This window comes from Rhinolophus hipposideros, assembly GCF_964194185.1.
Source record: "Rhinolophus hipposideros genome assembly, chromosome: 16".
In the NCBI taxonomy this organism is placed as follows: Eukaryota; Metazoa; Chordata; class Mammalia; order Chiroptera; family Rhinolophidae; genus Rhinolophus; species Rhinolophus hipposideros.
The window spans coordinates 8,253,520-8,269,205 of NC_138062.1; positions in this window are offsets into that span (position 1 = coordinate 8,253,520).

Sequence of the window (15,686 nt, forward strand, 5' to 3'; positions counted from 1 at the left end):
ACTGTTGTAAATACGCCCAGGGGCCAGGGTGATGAGTGCATCTTATAAATCTAATAAATGAATAATAACTTCTAGAGGTTGCTAAATGTAAAACGTTTGAAGAACAAAAACTGAATGAATCCAAATTGTGGCCAAGGGTTACTCTTGCTAATTAAAACATACACTGAAAACATTAACCTGATTCATAATCTAAATAAAACTCCATTTCTGGATGACTTTCCATCTTTACGATTTTTTTTTTTTTATTACAACATAAGGTAACCACATGAAAGTCTTCCTTAATGAACTCGATATTTTTTTTTAACTTTCCTGAAATAAAAAGACAAAAAAGGAATAAAAAGTGAAGAGTAACTTAAAAACTGTCATATTTATCATGATTCCCCTTCACGTACCACATCTCAAATGCTAGGCCTGTGCTCTTCCTTGTCTTTCAGGAGTGGCTTGAAAATTCAGAAATTTTATGTGAAAAAAAGTAAAACAGAAAGGTAAGAAAGAAAGGAAATCAGGAAGGAGTGAGGGACCAAAGAAAGAAATTAAAATAAAAAAAAATAAAAGGGGGGATTTCAAATATCTGTAAGAACCAACACATTGAAATTTATGTAATAAAATGCAAAGTTGAAGGTCAGCAAGCTTTGAACCTTAGCTGGGAATGAATTGTTTATGATTCAAAATAGCAAAAAATACAGCACTGATTACAATTGGGACAAGTGAAGCTGATATTTACTGCAAACTTTTCAGCACATTATTTTCATTTCCAACTCTTTGTTTATTTTTGCTGTTTACAACATTAGTTTCTGTGGTGTGAATACCAATCAGGCCACTGGTATTCTGCTAGGCATTGTGGGCTCGCCAGAACATAGTTAGATTTGGTTTTAAAGAAATAAGTGCTATTTGTTTTTAAACCAACAGAACTCCTATTATTAAAAAAAAGTCTGAAATTGCGAATAATTTGCCTGAATTTATACTCCTTGAAATCAGTGGAAAATCCAATAAAACATGTGTCCTCTTTTCCCTACTGATGTTCTGAAAGGGATTACAATAAGGAAAGAAAAGAGGAAAGGAAAGAGAAATGTACAATCTAAAGACACAGCTATCAGTCCCCTGGATTCTTAGGGCAAGTGGGCAGCAATCCACCCTGGACTTTGATCTTAGTAGCTTTGCCTGTTTACTCTAGTTTGGCATAGAGATGGTATCCTTTTATGTGGGTAACAGAACATGAAAAATGTAAGGAAACAATGCAAGAACTTATACGTTTCATTCAATGCATTAGTGTTTCAAATTTAATCCTCTTCTGATCCCCCTAAATTTCCCTAAGAAGCACTTAGATTTTTAAAAGGTAGTCGTCCCCAGGTATCGGAAGGGGATTGGTTCCAGGACCCCTACGAATACCAGAATCTGAGGCTGCTCAAGTCCCTTATATAAAACGGCGTAGTATTTACATAGAACCACCTATGCACATCCTCCCTTATACTTTAAATCATCTCCAGATTACTTATAATACCTAATACAGTGTCAATGCTATGTAAATTGTTGTACCGCATTGTTTAGGGGATAATGGTGAAAATAAAAAAAAATGTCCCTATAAGGTCAATACAGAGGCAACCATCGTAGTCCTAACTATATAGTACACATCAGCAGCAACATAACATTTTTTAAAATATTTTTCATCTCTGGTTCGTTGAATCCATGGATACAGAACCCACAGATACAGAGGGCCAACTGTATTGATTCTCTGTTATAACTAAATTACGTGTACATATTCTTTTTTCAGACACATAATTAAATCCTTAAAGAAGCTTTTCTCACTCGGCCTGATTTCATAACAGTAAAAAGTGCATTTAAGCATTTGGGAAAATATAGCATTTTCATTAGTGAATGCAAATCATTCTGAAGTCATTTCCCATATTTAAAAAAAAAAAAAAAAAGCTTTCTCTTGGTTCAAAGACACCTGCCTTAAATCATATATGCTGGCCCTGGGGGGCAGAGTGGGAAGGGGAATAAGGACTCAGTTTCCTTCGCATAACATAGTATGGCCAGCTTACACAAACGTGTCCCATAAACAAAGGCTCCTGACGTCTGCTGTTCGGCACTGCGCATAAAGGCACCACACCCACCTTCTTCCACGTGACTGTCAGCGCACCAGTCAACCCTAACTTCCCCCTTACTGTTGGGAAGGTTCCCACAGCTCCTCCTTACAGCACGGGACACTAACGTTAGAACCGGACTTCCATCGGGTATTGCAGATTCGCCAGAATTCTACAAGAACATTCCATAAAAATAAATACAACTCCAAAATCAGAAGTACTTTAGTTTTTATGAGAACTGTTAACATTCAGAAAAAAAAATAACAAACATTGAATTGTTTTGGTACATACAGTCTCATTAGCTAATATAAGAATTAATAATACAAAAAAAAGAAAGAAGAAGCATTGATGTTTATGTAAATGCAAAACATATATTTCAGTTTTCCCTACTCACTATTCATAGATTATTTTCTCTTAAGCAAGTAATTATTAGGGGGTTGTTTTAGGAGTATATTTTTACATAAAAAAAGACTAACAATATCCAGAGTGATTGATCATCAATAAACTTTTAAAATGTATGCTCCAAGCCAAGTGACCACAAGAAAATTTGGTGTTTGTCTGTTTACTTGTAACTAACTTCTATTGAACATAACCAGGCCACAGGTTCACAAATGATGCCTTCGAACTGAGAGTACAGAAACCAGAGGAACTTTTTCACTGAAAATTCAAAAAGTAGTTCAGACAGATCTGGGAATTTACATTGTAAATAAACTAAATGCATGTGACTGATAATAGACTCTGGCTTATGTATGTTAGATTTGGTGGTTTTACCATGCAGATGACTATAATGAACTCTTTTTACTCTATAACTCTTTTTTTAATCTCATCTGTTGGGTACTAACATTGCTCTTCTAAAACCTCTCAGGCTTAACCTAAGGTTTGATTTTCAAATCCAGCAATAAGCTCGTATGAGCCAAGCCCAAATACATCTCAAATAATAAACCAACATTCGTTGCGTTTCCTTTGATGTTGCATTGCAGTGTGCACGTGTTCTGGCAGCGTGGATGAGGCTATTGATAGAAGGTATCCAGTCAATGACATGTGCTTACAATTATAGCCCTCAAAATAAAGAGAGGATACATAATCATATCCCTGGGGGTATGGAAATTACACTATTAGAGAAGCATGGCCAGAGGCCAATGGTTTGTACTGGTGTACCTAATGAGCAGTGTACTTCCATCTCCAAATGTGTATTCTATTTATAATAACATAAAGCTATTTTTTAGATGAACAGAAAAATTAGGCATACCTGACACAGCCACATGACTAAAGGCTTGGGAATATTAAATCGATAGAGCATAACAGTGTCTGGCATAAGGAAAGACATGCTCAGATGAGGGCATGCTAGGAAAAAGGGTTTGCATATACTACAGCAAAATCACACCCTGCTGTGGAGGAGAGAGCACAAGAGACAGGAATTGGGAGATGGGGGTCTCTACATTGCACTTGGAATTGGTACCAAATAGCTTCAGAATCAATAAGCAAATTCCTCCAATGACCTGGATAATAGGAAATTTCCAAGTTTCAAGAGCAGCGTGGTGGTGTAAATTCTATGATGTCAAAGCCAGTGATAGAAGGGTGGGCTCCACATTATTATAGATTCTGAGCTCATAATTTGGAAGAAACTTAAGGGCTGCCACATGGCCTGGCTCTGGCTCAAGTTCCTGTGCCTGCACGGAGTCAGGAAAGAGGGGAGTGCAAATGGCTCACCATATAGGGCACCAGCCCAACACATGACCCATGGGCACTTATGTTGGTATCCACTGGTACATCTTTCCTACTTGGGAAACAGTAAGGAAAATGTAAGGAAGACAGAAAAGCAAGAAAATCTAGCAAGTCATCTCGGCTGCACTGAAATGGACGCCTGAGGGAGGCTGATATGTGCCATATGTTATTCATTACCAGAAAGAGGAGGAGGAAATGGTATGAGAGCAATCCTGTACTCCAGCAAGGAAAGGGGTGGACATAATGGGCGATGTCATGGAAATGAGTATGTCACAGTGAGAGCTGCCTTTTCAAGGTGTCACCTTACAAGCCCATCAAAAGCATATTGTCCTTGATTTCACAGGAAAAATCATTATTTATAATTCCGGTCAATGTAAAATACGCTCCAATGAACCAACAGAAGAACCCCACAGGCTTTCAAATGTAAGTGCTAACAAATTTCTTCTCAGTATCTTTATTCATCTGTCCATTCCTAACAGCTGCCTTGGTTCTGAACTGACAGTTAACTTCACATTCAGTTAGGCACATAGGAGTTCAAAAGGAGATCCAAAAAGAAAACTGAACGTTTGAAAAACAAAATAGGAAGTGAAGATAGCTTCTGGTCATTTAGCAAATTAGTATAAAATGTTAAGATACAGAAGTTTAACAATATATTTTAATGCTATGAAGTGAACTATGTATCTTAATAGAACTGGCACAAGAATAACGGCGGGGGGGAGTTCTATACTTTTTGTAGATTTTGGGACTCCTGTAAAGTGTAGGTAGTGGCAATGCCCTAAGGGCAGGTAAGTGGGCCGTAAGGAAGACTTCCTTACCTTAAGAGTTAGGAGGCACTCTTGTGTTGCCAGGAAGAGCTGGGAAGCCTCGACTGATACACAATTTTATCCATAAAGTATAACCCATGAATCCAGGGTCATTTAGACAATAATACTCCCTAGGCCGAAAAGGAGATACCCTGTTTCCCCGAAAATAAGACCTAGCTGGACAATCAGCTTTAATGTATCTTTTGGAGCAAAAATTAATATATGACCCGATATTATATTATATTATATTATACCCGGTCTTATAGTAAAATAAAACCAGTCTTATATTAATTTTTGCTCCAAAAGACACATTAGAGCTGATGGTCCGTCTAGGTCTTATTTTCGGGGAAACATGGTAGCAGATGTAAAAATCACTTCAAGCTCTAACATTCTGCAAGTGTATAGCAGCAAAAGTGCAATTTGCGTCACAGCTGTTTTGTTTCTCTAATTCATTCAAAGGTTAAAGAATCATGGAATTACAGCATCTTAACCTAAATCTTCAAAGATTTAGTCTCCCTCATTTGGTAGATATGCAATGTTACATTATGCAATATGTAACTGAAACAAAAAGTTCTGGGAAGAGAAATCTAAATATAGTTCCCACTCCTACATTCCCAGTTAAATTAATGGGCAGATCTTTAACCATCTTACATTTCCATTTCGTGTGACCCAGTCTCCAAGACTTTCAGATTCGATCTGCTCAGACATCACAGCTGCGCAAGACACGGGCATGTCATCACGCACCTGTATTCTTTAACTGAACAGACGTCTTGAGGGGCTTATGAATAGAACTCCCTGCTTCTCACTGAAACAAAAACGCAGAAGTGGAATTTTTCTTCTCTCATTTGTGCCCTCATAGTTACCAAAATAGATTTTGAAATCATTTTCCCTTGTGGTAATCATCCTAAAAGTTCTCAATGTAAGTGCCATGAAAAAAAAAAAGAAAAAGAATTGAAAAAATACATTTTTGCTTCCATCAAAAGAAACAGATTGATTCAAATTGTTGAAAAACTGAGTGAAACTGCTTATTATTTTTGCTCACTCATGGTAATAGGTGTTTCTACCTGAAAACAGGATCTCAGTATCTGACTCACCCTCTGGAATCACCCTCTGGAAGTTAGGAGTTGACCAACCTGAGATACCACACTGAGGATCGAGGCTGCCCCTTTCACAACCAGCAGAAGTCATCTGTTTTGTGAGCATCTGAAGAGAACACAGTGGCATCCAATGCAGCTATGACCCTGCAAGGACTTAGATAAAGCCTGGTGGCAAGGAAAGGAGAGCGTGTCCTGGCCACTAGGCAATGTGAATCCATTTCATGTATGACGAGTCTTCAGCGATAGCAGAAGATGGGCACAAAGGAAATGCGGGCCCATCCTGGGTCTCAAAGACCGGGCCCAAGTGTCCCTGGGCAAGCATCAGGTAGAGGCACATGTTCATCTCTGCATAGGGAAGGTTTGGGGAATTACGTTCCTGATCCATCTGTTTTAAAGAAAACAAGAGTCAAATAAAGAAAAAGAAACTATGTGGGGCATTTAATTTCTGCTATGTTAAAGACTATGCCAAAACTTCTTCAATATCTTGGCCCTCAGCACATTGCAGATTCTCAGGCATTGGGTGAAATGGTGGGAAATGAAACAGAACAGGGATGAAAGGGAGCTCTCCAAGTTAGTAGACAAGAATGGAGTTTCTTTATGGTTATTTCTATCGGTCAAATTATAGGAAACTTTAGGAACTCTAGATAACTTAGAAATTTTAGGGGAAACCCTGGAAAATTTGATTCTAAAACAGAAAAAAACAATCGGTGACTATGGAGCAACATGGATAGTTGATTGCACACAATGAGATAAACCAGAGAGAGCGACCTGTCCATCGAGCCACACACATACGCATTCTACCCCACCCAAGTCGGCACCAGGATATCAAACACAGTGCTACACAGGACTGTGCTGGAGCAGGCGAGCTGCTCGGGCAGGGTCATCCCCCATCACTGGGATCTACCCGGGATCCACAGCGCAGTTCGAACAGCCTGAGACACTTGTAGCTGCTGCTGATTCAACAGAACAATCCCCCCAGGACACCACGTCGTTTCATTGGACCAAAAGATAGTCATTCTAAGAAAGGGAACCGCAACGGAGAGTCAGGGTGCATGAGTGAGACACAGCCATCACCATCAAATACATAACTAATGTCCATCTTCTAAGGGAGTTAACAGTAAAACTTTTAGAGGAAACTCTGTTGTTCTTGGATTTCTAGTTCAGTGTCTAGATTTTGCTGTTCCGCAGTTGCCTAAATCAGAAAGAGAAGATTAACTAGAAATTTGGTCAGCTGCATTCACAGTTACCTGTTTCACATTCACTCTTCACAGGAAGAGCAGTGACCTCTGGAAAGAGTGCTTAGCCCTTGGCAGACTGAAAAGTGAGCTAGCCAAATGTTATAGAAATAATCCACTCTGGCTACAGAAAACCGATCTGGACTGAAACCTTCCATCTTCCCTCTACAAACAGTTTTCCTGTATGTCCTTGAGGTAACCTGACACTAAGTGCTAACCACGTGGAAGGCTTTGTTCTGAGCATTTTATAACTTTAATACATATAATCCTCAAAACAAGTGGGAAAACTGAGGCACAGAGAAATCCTCTTGTGCAAAGCCACATTGCTAGTCAGGGCCAGATCTGGGACTTGAGCCCCGACTGGGGCTCCAGAACCAAGATACCAGTCATTATACGAGACAAGGCAGCCCCTTCACTTCCGGTTTGGTGTACCGGTTAACTGAGGACATAAACTCAGCCAGTTCAGTTCTAACCTTCCCTCAATGCTACGCTTCCTTGTTGTGGTTCTTTCTCTTCTCCTCTTCCCTGGGATGGTGTCTGGGCACAAACAGAACACTACATAGCATCCCGGCAGTAAAGGAATAGATTCCCATTTTCTAGATTTGTATTGGCCTCGACTCTATTGTCTCACCCTGCTTGGTCTCCAAATGTTGGCTTTTCCTTCCTGTATTGCCTCCTGATATAACGCAGTTACCCATTTCCTGACAATGACTGCCAGCATTGATGATGCAGTCCTTGTCATGGGCTCCTGTTGTGATGATACCCATACTCTGTGCTCTCCAAACTGGACCCCAGGTCTCTTCCAGCCCATCAGAACTCAGCCTTCTTCCACTAAAGCACGTGTGAAATTCTGGATCTCCTATTTGCCATATTTGGCCTTAGAAAGTTGGGCTGTAACTCAGTTCCTCCACCTGCCCAAACCCATTTACTGCCATTCCTGCTCTACTATGGCTGCTCCATGTTGGCATAAGGCCCTCTGGAGACTTCCTCTTCCCAGAGTTCCACACGGGAAGTGGTGACAACTCCCTCTCCCGTGGGATTCAAATATATGCTTGCTGACCCCTACCCAGCCCGTTAGGTTGTAACACCAGGAGGGGGAGGGTGCGTTGTCAGGGTGAGGGGTGGGCCAGGGATCAGGCCCCTGCATTCCATCTCTCCTGCTTTCCTCACCTCTCCAGAATTCTTTTCCCAAGTTCAGGAAGGGCTTACTTCATTCCTGGATAATAGAAAACTAGCCTTCCATCATCTCCTGTGTCTTTCTCACCATGAATTTATAGTACTCCAGTCCTAGCTTTCCTGCTTTGATATCTTTCCTCTCAACACATTTTGGGTTTTTCAAATGAAAATTTGGGGTTTCTCAATGTTTTTCACTGGAACAGAGCTGAAGAAAAAAACACCGATTTCAGTTGCCATAAGCTAAAAAATGACTCCTTTGTCATGGTCAGGGTGTTTCCTTTTCTCTGAAGCACTGGGTGTCTCAGTCTCAATAGGTAGAAGCAGCAAGACATTACAGAAGTGAGAAATACCTCTCGGGATCACCTTAGCCAGTGAAGGACACTTGTTACACCAGACACTTCATATGCTTTGCTAACACAAAACTGAAAATGTTTAAATTAGAATGAACTGCTGTAAATGTGAATTTGTTCAACTTTTCCCACCATCTTCCTTTTCTAGCATCATTTGAAAAGCATTAGGAATTATGGGAAGTCTTTTCTTTAATGCAATACTACTAAATAGAGGATTTAGTGAACTCTGGGATTTAAACAGGACTCACGTGCTAAGAATTAAGAATCTGAATATTTAACATTAATTCATTTATCCATTCAACAGATATTTATCACACACCTGCTATGAGACAGGAGCTGTGCTAGTGCTGAAGATATGGTGTAGATAATGACGCAGCCATCATAGAAGTGACAGTATGTTAGAGGAAACATACTGAATAAAAGCCTCGTTAGGATTCCCCCCTGAGAATATGTGAGAGTGACCCCGCTGGAAGCAAGGGGAGTGGGCAATTAGCTTTCCAGGCAGGAAACAACATGGGTGAAGGCCCTACAGGCATTGCAAAGGCACAGGTGAGTGTGAGCCCTGGAGGAACTGAAAGTGTGCATGCAGATGTGTCCTCACAGGGAAGGGGGGCATGGCAGAAGATGGAAGTGGAGAGGTAAGCAGTGACTTGATTGTCCATGGCCTCCTGGGTCACACTAAGGATTTTACAGACTCCTCTGAGTGATGAGAAGCCCCTGGATCACATTCACCCAGAGAATGAATGATGCTACAAGAAATACATTAAAAGCACGTTACCATGATTGCAGTGGGGAAAACAAATAGAAAGGAGTTAAGAATAGGTACAATGAAAACCACTTTATGGGGATGCTGTCCAAGTTCAACCAGCAGATAATGGTAGTTTGGACTTGGGTGGTGGTCATGGAGGTGGAGGGAAGAGTGTTTCCTAGCGGAATCACAGGACTCAGTAACAGATTGGATGTAAGGGGTAAAGGATGAGACACAGATTTGAAAGAATAGCAAGGGCAGCACCCATGACCTTTCTATTTATTGTTGCACTCTTGGCATCTAGCACAGTTCCTAACACATTGAAGACACTCTATAGATATTTGCTGACTGAGTAGCTGTGCAAATGGACTGGGGTATTGTGCTTTTACTGACCTGGGAAACACTGGAGAAGAGGCAGATTCAGAAGTTAATTACCATGAATTCAGTTTTGGACTCAGGGAGTTTGACATGCCTGTCTCATTCAGGAAAAAGAACTATAGATACTGAATATATTAGTCTGCAGCTCGAAAGAGAGATCTTGCCTGGAGATACTCATTTGGACTTTGGTGGAGTCTGAAAGGTAATGGAAGCAGAGGAATGAAGAAGATAACTTAGGAGAAAGGTATTAGAATGAGAAGGGAAGAGGGCCTAGGAGCCCAGCCCTGAGACACTGCCATTTACATCTCACACAGAAGAATTTGCCTCTTCCCTCTAGCAAATTTTCCTAATTGTGAATTAGGGTGTCACACTGACTACCTCAAAAATGTAAAGTTGAAGACTAATGAATGTTTACTGGAAAGCTTCCTTTTCTCAGATAATTTCCTAGGTGCTGGACATACAGACCCAACACATACTCACTGCCCTTGAAGAACATAGAGACACAACCAGCCGTCTGATTATGTTCTGAATTTCTCTACCAAATTTCGCTATCATACCAAAGAGGAAGTGACCAAGAGTAAACATTTTCTGCCTTCATCATAAGGAGTGCCCTGGACTCAGCTACAGAAAAATGAAGTTGTATCTCTGCACATCTGAGTTATAATGCATGTATTTTAAATCTGTGATTCCAAGTTATGACTAATTAAACCATTGTATGCTCTCTGTTAGCGACACAGAAAAGGAGACATGGTAGAGTGATCAGAAAGAGGATTCAACAAAAAATGAGATACCAGATCTGCAAAAACGACTTCCTGAGTGACTCGTTCAAACAATGAATTGCCTTCTGTGAAATCTCTCACAAATCTCTCCCCCTTTGAGAGAGGCGAGCAGGAGCCAGGCATGATGTGTTCAGAACTTGTCTCTAGAGTCATACAGTTACTCCCCATTTGAGAAGAAACTGAGGCTTATTGATTCACAAAGCTGATTCCTGGAAAACTATATATCGTGTTTAGGCGTAGGAGGATAACCATCCTCCAAGGTCTCAACTGAATTGTCCTTCTAGACAATGGTTTCCAAAAAAAGTAATAATAGAATAATAGAAAAGTAGTACTAGAATATCCCAGACATTTTCTATGCACAGCTCATGTGATCCTGGACACATCACCCTCGGTGAGTTAACCAGAGCTCTGCACGCTGGGCCAGGTCTTGATGGTGGCTGTTCCCAGGGGTCAGTTAAAAGAGATTAGGCACCCCATAATCTCCATCAGTCCTTCCCAAACAAACATATAACTTAAGTAAAAGTAAGTGTGTTTACTGTGTCAGTGCAGTCCCAAGATAAGCGCCACAGGCCCCTCTTCCAACCAAATGTTGATCTCTGTTCTCTTTCTACATAAATTCTGGGGCTACCATTAGGCACTGTGATAACAAGATGGAGACTCAAGAGATTAAGTAATTTGCTAACATCAGAAAGGTAGTAAATGACACATCTAGGACTCAGACCCAGATCTGCTGATTCGAGAGTCATTTCTCTTTGTGACTATTTCCTGTTGCCATCCATTCCATTATGCTAAACAAAGAACCGTGAACAGTCGATGTAAAATGTGGGGGAGTAACTTTTTATCTGAAACTCTTCTAACTCTAATGAGGACAGGGAGTGTGTTTTGTTCCCCACTACGTACTCAGCTCCTAGAACAGTGCTGACTAAGCAGTCAGTACTCAGTAAGTAGCTACTGAATGAAAATGAGACGGTGAAATGATTAATTGATGAGGCAATAATTAACCGTTCTTAATGATAGGATCTACTCTGCTAGTGAGTACATTTAAAGCTGGTTCTACAGATGTCTGACATTTTAGGTTAAGTCTGAGAACTATATTATAATAATTGTTTAAGTTACACAGATTTTGTCAGAGTGTGTCCTACTCAGAACACCTTCAGTGTTCCATGGCTTTAGAGTGATAATATATGTCACTTTCCTAGAGCAGCGATAGCATTTGCTCCAGCTAATTTATAAAGATGATATTTTCTTAATGAAAAATAGATGAGGGAAAAAACAATTCCCAAAAAGAGTTGAGAGTTACCCACTTCTGTGGAAAAATGTAGCACAAAACCACAAATATCAAGTAATGCTATGTCTTTTTGAAATTCTACAGTTATTAAAAGGTATGGAAGTCTAGTCATGTGAAATTATGTTATGCATTTTATGAAAAATAAAATCAATTTTTACTCTCTTATAATATCATTACCCTTGAAGTTACCCAGAAAAAAATTCCCTTGATGAACACCAAGTCCCCAGAAAACTCTAAATCCTAAAATTGAGTTCTTTTTGGTATAGTGTACAAAAGAGCAAAATAAAAATATATATATGTGATTACTTTAAAACGGAAAATATGTAATTTTTCCAAATTCACATATCTCAAAACCAAGTAAACATTTTCTTCAAACTTTAAAAAAAATGGTAACTTCATTTTGAGTCCTAATGCAAGACTATGCATCAATCATGAATCCAATAATTTTTCAATTATAACTAAATAAATATCCAGACAACTTCTATAATCCTATCTTCATAATGCAGTTTTAGTCCAAGGAATGCAAGGAATCTCAATCCAAGGAACGAGATTTCACATCATTCATTCATACTATTTATTTTCACTAAATCATATGAAAGTTCATTATATGAAACTTAAATATAACAAAAGCAAACACTTATTCTAAAATAAATGTCTAAAACTCAGTTTCCATTTATCAAATTCAAAGCAACAGTTGACTGATGACTAAGCAATAGAAACCACCTTCAAAGTATAACTAATCACTATTACAATATTGTTATGAAACCCAGATTCATGTCTCATTTTTCCTACTATTATCCAAACGAGAAAAGAACCCTGTTTATTAGTTTTCATTTTTAATTCATTTGTTGGACATGACCTCTCTTCACCCAGACTTTTTTTTTTTCCTTTTTGGATGCTTTGCACCTCCTAATATTTTACACTATCCATTATTATCTACTAGCCAATAGCACCAATAGTAAGAAATTTCTGCCAAGATAGCAATATATAATGTTGCATTTTTGATCATTTTGATTCCCCTTATAAGGCAAATCCTTTCCTGTGTGCTGATTTCTTCCCCCCACCCCCAAAAAAGAACAGTACTAACTCACAAATTAAAGTCTCTGTGTTTCCAGAGGAAATGTTGCATGTACCTACACTCTTAAGCTCTTCTCAACATACTAAGACTTTTAACAATAGTTTGCTATACTACACCATCCATGATGTATCTTTGTGTATTACATAGCCATTCTGGAGAAAAGCTGTACAGTGGTTGTTCCCACAAAAAGAGAGTAGAGCTCCATTATTGACATAACAATATACTAAAGTTCCAAGACCTTTGACTGCCTGCTCAGCACCTCCAAGGCACAGCCCACTGAATTCAACAAGGACATGAAGGCAGTAAACTCAAAAATCTCTTTGAAATTTCTAAACTCAAAGCCTACATGCCCTAAAGCAATGTCCTTGATATTTTTGAGGCAGGGAATTATAAAGTAAAATAACAACTTCCTCACACCTAGGCAAACTGCTCCTGTACTCACAAATTGTATAGTTTAGGCCAGATAGTTGACATTTTCAAGTAATAAAAATACAGAAAGGGGAAATATAATTCTCTAACACAAGAAAATATTCAAAACCCTTTTTTTGTGTATTTGAACGCAAAACCACTAGAGCTATCTATAAAGTACATTTTTGGCAATTTCACCCTCTATCAAGTCCAACAGGAGTAATATTTTTCTCAACTAGAAGTGGTTTGAAATTTTGTGTCTGTGTAAGAGTAGTAGGAAACATTTCTATTTCTTTTTATTAAATTTGCTTGTAGATGTTGCCATGAATGTCACCAAATATTCTATCCTCTCGGTTCTCCTGCTCCTCCAAATATTGTTTTAAGTTCCTATAATTATATTTTTTTATATTTCACACAGAAATCAAGAAAGTCAACATTTATATAAAGAATTTGCTCAGTAAGTCTATAATGTTCATTAAGAAGAAATTTTTTGGTCATGACTTTCTGCAAACTCTGGCTGCTCCATATGGTTTCATCCTTTCCTCCAGGACTCACAAGAAGGATGATTTGTCTGGGTCTTCTTGGCCCAGCCACTAAATAATATCACACTTATAGAATTTCCAAGGAAAGTATCATATTTAGCACATACATGGATAATGTGAGATGATGTTAGAAGTGTAGGGTATAATTAATCACAACTCTTACCTCAGGGATTCTACCCCATTTCTGAGATGAACAAAGAATATGAAGGGGGGGAAAGATCACTCACCCCAATACATGACTTCTGATACACTCAGTTCTCCCATCATGGTCCTCCAAATCGTGACCTTGGAACCATTTGTTTGCCACCTGGAGAGAGAGAAAGGCAATGCTTGTATCTCCAAGCACCATCAACCCAGCCAATAGAGGGACCACGGACAGTGGGCTTTTCCTAGAGAAACGAATGAACAAAGTGGAAGCTGGAGGTTTATACCAAGACCACTACCTCTTTGAGAGTGGATTAAAAGTCCTTGCAGAGAAATATGAGGTATGGTCTCTCCTTACAGAAGAGCAGAATACAATAAAAAAAAATGTTAATATTCTTCAGTAAGATTGAAGAGTTTGATACCAACATCAATTTCAGACTTAATTTTCCTCAGTACATTTTGTTGTCCAAAGATCTGTCCTGTTTTATGTATAGACTTTTATGACGTATGTTGCACTCTTTACCCAACGTGGACTATAACTAGACACTGATATCTATTATATACCTTAGTTTCTCTTCCTAATACAGTGAACAAAACACATTTTCTACCATAGGTATGAAGTTATTTTTCAAACTGGGAAGGTGACCTAGTTGCTGACATGTCTGGGATACCTTTATATGCTATCTATATATGAACAATCTCCAGTCCAGACCTCTTCCCTGAGCTCCAGACTCATTTCATTTTCTATTTAATATTGCCTGTGATATCTAATAAGCATTTAAAGTATAATGTGCATATTCAAAACCAAACTTCCACCTTCCTTCCCTAACACCACAAATATGCTGGTATGAATGTTTGCTCCATCCCAATAAATTTGGCAAGTCTATTATTTCAAGTAATTCACACCTTCTGCTGTATTCCTGACACTCCTCTTCATCTTATACCCACATCCAAACAAATCCTTTTAGCTCCTCCTTTGAAATATATACAAAATCTGACCACCTCTTACTACCTCCACAGCTCCTACACTGAACCAAATTAGCATCTCCTTGCCTTGACTAGTAAAATACTCTCCTACTAGTTTACTTCTACTCTTGATTCCTCTGAAGACTTTTCTCCACACAGCAGCCAGAGGGACCCTTTAATCATATAACACGGATCACATGAGTCCTCTGCTCAGAACCCTCCAGTAGCTTCAAATCTCAGTTATAACTAGTTCGTGCCTATAGGCTCTAATTCACTGAGCTTGGCCTCTTGTCCCTCTTGCACCTCACCAGTTACATACAGTTCTCCACTTAGTGTATGTATTCAAGCCAGAGGGCCCCATATCCTGATTCATTTTCTTTATAACAGTTATCACTATGTGACATATATATTTATTTGTGGCTTTTGCTCTTCCTCTTCAGAGTCAAGGGTTTTGTTCATTTTGTATATGGCTATAACCTCACAGATAATATTATTGTCCAGAAATAGCACATCATCAAAAACTATTGTAAAATAAATAAATACATAAAATGACTTCTATCTCACAAATTATTGTGTTTTGAACATAAATCTTTTGAGAAACATAAAAGAGAAAAAAAAGAATGGGAAACCTGTGCAGCAGCTAAAATATAAAGTATCAATATATTTTCTATATAAAGAGTTCCTACAAATCAATAAGAAAAATATGAAGACCAGAATAACCCCTAAAATACCATATTCACTGACACTTTTCCCTATATTTTACACACTTTTGTGAACTTTTCAAGTGCTTAACTCTGCCAAGAATATCCATTCTCTCTTCTTTATCTTGCAAACTCTCAACAATCCTTCTAAATCTGGATTAAATAACACTTCTCTTGTGGTATC